The 5000-nt window shown below is 44.9% G+C and overlaps 1 protein-coding gene across 2 annotated transcripts in view; it reads left to right on the forward strand.

The window, feature by feature from the left end:
* The window catches only part of unc5ca (unc-5 netrin receptor Ca), a 349959-nt gene that overhangs the window by 290059 nt on the left and 54900 nt on the right, over positions 1-5000 (forward strand). The gene's annotated exons all lie outside the window — the stretch shown is intronic.

A 5000-nucleotide genomic window follows, 5' to 3' on the forward strand; every position in this document is an offset into this window, starting at 1 on the left:
CACACATGAGAGGAAGAGAGATAGTCTTAGTTAAAAGGGAAGTGAAAGGTGTTTCCTCTTGAGAACTGAGTGCAGCAGCAGCAGCTGGCGTCATTCTTAAGGCTGCACATTAGTGTGCTATACATTACATTGCATTGCATTGCATATAGAGAACGTTTTCATTTATTCAAAGCTACTTACAGTTAGTATTTATTCAGGGTATTGGTTACAGTCCCTGGAACAATATGGGGTTAGGTGCCTTGCTCAAGGGCAACTCAGCCATGGATGGAGATGTAGGGAGAGGTCAGGGGAGATTCAAACCTGCAACCCCTGGATTGAAAGACCAACTCTCTAACCACTAGGCCACAGCTGCCCCTATACACCACCACAACATGTACTATAACACACACAGGGCCACTGACAGGCCCAGGGAAAATATAATCTGAAAGGGCCCCCCTCTCCAAACAATGTAATGATGGCCCAATTCTGCTTGGACTGGAACAACTACCTTAATGGCTCTTTACTAAGCGAATTACACAGTGTGTACCTTCATGTCTTGTTGCTTAACTCACAAAGCTGAAATTTCACAATGCAAAAGCACTATATGTTGGGCTTGTTGCTTAACTTGCAAAGCTGTAATCGCACAATGCAAAAGTATATCTGCTATGCTTGTTGCTTTCTCACAAAGCTCATATTGTAAAGTCTAAAAGTATATTTGTTGGGCTTGTTGCTTAACTCACAAAGCTGTAATCGCACGATGCAAAAGTATATCTGCTATGCTTGTTGCTTTCTCACAAAGCTCATATTGTAAAGTCTAAAAGTATATCTGTTGGGCTTGTTGCTTAGCTCACCAAGCTCATATTGTATAGCTTAAAACGATGTCTGTTGGGCTCCTTGCTGAGTTCACAATGCTCCAGTCGTAGACATGCAAAACTATATCTGTTGACGCAGCCACACACACACACACACACACACACACACACACACACACACACACACACACACACACACACACACACACACACACACACACACACACACACACACACACACACACACACACACACACACACAAGCTGAGTGCAATTATTCTGTTTCTTTCATTTATTTCTTTTTACTGGAAAGCAGCAGCAAGTTATCGCCACCATGTTAGAAGCCAGACTGATATTTATCCGTAAGAAATAATCCTTTGGTTTTCGTCGCATGCGTTCTCTCTCTTTATTTTTTCCTCCATGCCGTGCTTCCGTTTTTTTATTCAAAGAAGCATATTAATCTTTGTGATACGTTTTAATGGAGCCGTTTAGTATGGTGGCACTTTTATCATCAAAGAATGTGTGTAAGGCGGTGCGTCTCTAGGGGATAGGGCTTACATGTCTGGAGGGAGTCTGGGGAGAGGAGGGGGAAGAGGAGAGGAGAGGAGAGGAAAGGAGAGGAGAGGAGAGGAGAAAGGAGAGGAGAGGAGAGGAGTGGAGTGGAGTGGAGTGGAGAGGAGAGGAGAGGAGGGGAGGGAGCGAGAGGAGAGAGGAGAGGAGGGAGCGAGGAAAGGAGAAGAGAGGAGAGGAGAGGAGAGGAGAAGAGAGAAGGGGAGAGGAGAAGAGTGGAGAAGAGACGTGGGGAGAGGAGAGGAGAGGAGGAGAGGAGTGGAAGAGAGAAGAGGGAAGGAGGGGGTTGGGGTTCGGGGCAGGCAAACTTAAATTATCCTCCAACCCTTTCATCTGTTCCCTCTCTCAGTTCACTTCTGTTTCTCTGTCTTTTTTTCTTTTTTCTCTCTCCCTTTTATTCTGGTCGGTATGGCTTTTGTCGGGAGAATGATTAGAGGGAGGGTGACAATCGCGAGGAAGTGCAGTCAGCGGGTTAACTCCCAACCACATGGGAACAAGGCGGGGAAGAGGAGGATGAAGATGGGAATGGGGATGAGTGTGAGGATCAGGGCTTGACACTAGCACCTGCCAACCAGCCAAATGCTGGTAAAATTTGGCTGTGGCTGGCAATGACTTTAATGTCACTAGCCAATTTGGCAAGTAGCCAAATAAGCCATATCAGAATAGCCTATATTCAGCATTTCTGCCCCTTGTTTGTATTCAAGTTGAAAAAAGCTCAGTTACTCAGTGTCTATTTGTTTGATGTATTTCCATGTAGAAAGCTGTGCACTCACCTTCTTGGTTTAGCTCCTCATCTTCTAAGGTTAGATGTATAGCGTCATGATAAAGAAAAACAAACAATATGAAATTTGTGGCTAATATAATAGTTGAATGGCTAGTGACTCGGGAAAAGCACTAGCCACATTGGCCGGCAAGTGAAAAAGTTAATGTCAAGCCCTGGTGAGGATCAGGGGTGAGATGAGGCTGAGGATAGAGAATAGAGGGTGAAGGTGAACATAAAGAGGAAGATGAGACCAGGGGTAAAGGTGTAGATATGTGGCAGTGGGAAACAGTGGACAGGGTGGGGAACAAGAGGAGGATGGTGGTGGTGGGGGTGATGATGATGATGATGATGATGATGATGATTATGTTGAGGGGGAGGAGGAGGAGGTTTAGGGTGATGATGAGGATGAGGATGAGGAGGAGGAGGAGGTTTGGGGTGATGAGGATGAGGATGAGGATGAGGAGGAGGAGGTGGTTTAGGGTGATGAGGATGAGGAGGAGGAGGAGGTTTAGATGGATGAGGATGAGGAGGAGGAGGAGGAGGTTTAGGGTGATGATGATGAGGATGAGGAGAAGGAGGAGTTGGATGAAGGTGAGTTTAAAGCTACATTCACACCTGTCGCTACTAGTTACTTGCTTCTATCTCACTCATTTGTTCTCTACTTGCTCAAGAATCTGACTATCAATAATCGAAACTCGCATCCTAATTGGCTACTCAGTTGCCTGTAATGTTACCGTTCACTGATAAGGGCCTGGTGCCTTTGCTGATGCATACATTTATGGATAGTCCAATAAATTAAAACCAATAACGTATTACACATCCTGACAAATGGACAGTGTCTGGACTAAAAATAGTACTAAAATATAGCAACAGTATACTATCCGAAGGCCATGGTAACAACCAAGATAAGAATTTAACTACGCAAATAGAAAATAGCCTAAAGAAAATGCCTATTGCCCATGTAAAATATAGCCTGAATATATAATAAAATAACCTAAAATAAACCTAAATGCTTATTGTCCATATAATTAAGATTATATTGGCCCAATGTGTATTTAGTAGAGGTTTATTATAACCATAGACTAAAGAAATGATTCTACTTCATCACTGTAATTGCACTGCACATCACAGAATACAGTGCACGCAACTAAATTGCAGCCTGCACGTAAACCTCACACATTTACATTTATGGAATGCTTCTCCGCTCACTAAAATAAGTCCTAACAACACCATTACGACCTTGTTACGACATTGCTGACATTCTTTACCACTGCATTACAACTCGGGTCATGGCCACTCCGGCTATAGCAAACTTTGGTCATTACATATATTGCATTACTTACATTGCTTACTGTTATTCGAAGCAACTTAGTTATTTACAAACTTACTAAACCTCATAATTGGTCCATGGGTTGTGAGGTCGTGTCTTATAAGGGTTGACCCACGACGCTTAAGCTGTGGAAGACTCTCAGGGAACAGCTGTTTCGGGGGCAGTTGTGCTATGCTAAGAGTGTACCCTCAATCCCTTGTTACCTTAAGCAGCTAGGCCACTAATGCTTAGTTCTTGAACTACTACTACTGAAGGTATTTAGTAGCATAGTGTACTCTATAATAGAGCTTGTGTATGTGTGTGTGTGTGTGTGTGTGTGTGTGTGTGTGTGTGTGTGTGTGTGTGTGTGTGTGTGTGTGTGTGTGTGTGTGTGTGTATGTGTGTGTGTGTGTGTGTGTGTGTGTGTGTGTGTGTGTGTGTGTGTGTGTGTGTGTGTGTGAGGGGGGGGAGGTTAACCCATGCCTCACACATAAGGGACACTTCTGTGAGGAACAGTTGTACCACTGTACCATGCACAGGGCATAACTAACCGCCTGGTCACAGGCCCTGAAACCATAACCGTCTGGGGCCCCACAGCCTGACTCTTTAAGGGAATTAAAGGTAGTTAAGATTGTGTCGTATGGGGTTCAACCACCATGCACATACTGTAGTGTATGGAGATGGTCTGGTCTAGAAGCAGCTGTGTGGACATTAATACCATGCTCCGGTCGCAGCTACCTTAGCCAGCTGGGCCACCAGTGCCTATCCTCACAGGCCATGTTACCTTACCCGACTGGCTCACAGGCCCCTGTTACCGTACCCGGCTAGGCCATGGGTGCCACTTCTGTATTTATGGCGCCATAACGTTATTTATGAGGCCTTTGAAAGGTTCTTGAAAGCAGCAGTAGCTCACAGGTGTTCAAACAGCTGATGCTATGACTAATTAAGAAGTCTTGGATGGAAAAGGGGAATAGAAGAGTGGGGTAGCGTGTGTCTTGTGTGTGTGTGTGTGTGTGTGTGTGTGTGTGTGTGTGTGTGTGTGTGTGTGTGTGTGTGTGTGTGTGTGTGTGTGTGTGTGTGTGTGTGTGTGTGTGTGTGTACGTGCCTGTGTGTGTACGTGCCTGTGTGTGTACGTGCCTTTGTGTGTGTGTGTGCGCGTGCGCGTGTGCGTGTGTGTGTGTGTTTAGGCCTACATGTGTGCATGTTTGTCTAAGTTTAAGCAACACTTTCAGACACGCCACATGGCGCACCGAAAGGGAAAAAAAAGACCACAAGAAGAAGTTTGTGCATTATTGCTTGCCAGGCTAACATAATGGCTTCCATTACCAAGCCCTGCCCAGCACAGACTGTGCACTCAACAGCCTCAGCATAAGATCACAAAGCTCCAGCTTGCCTCCAGACTTCACCCCTTTCCCTCTACCCTCCTGCTGAGACTATCACCCACTAGCACACATTCAAAATGACCAGTGTTAAAACAACTCTCGAAGAGTTGAAATGAACTCAGGTGAATTAACAATGTTATTTTAGATAACATTTGGTCCAACCGAACAGTAGTGTTGTTCATTAT

This window comes from Engraulis encrasicolus, chromosome 3, assembly GCF_034702125.1.
Source record: "Engraulis encrasicolus isolate BLACKSEA-1 chromosome 3, IST_EnEncr_1.0, whole genome shotgun sequence".
NCBI classification, from domain to species: domain Eukaryota; kingdom Metazoa; phylum Chordata; class Actinopteri; order Clupeiformes; family Engraulidae; genus Engraulis; species Engraulis encrasicolus.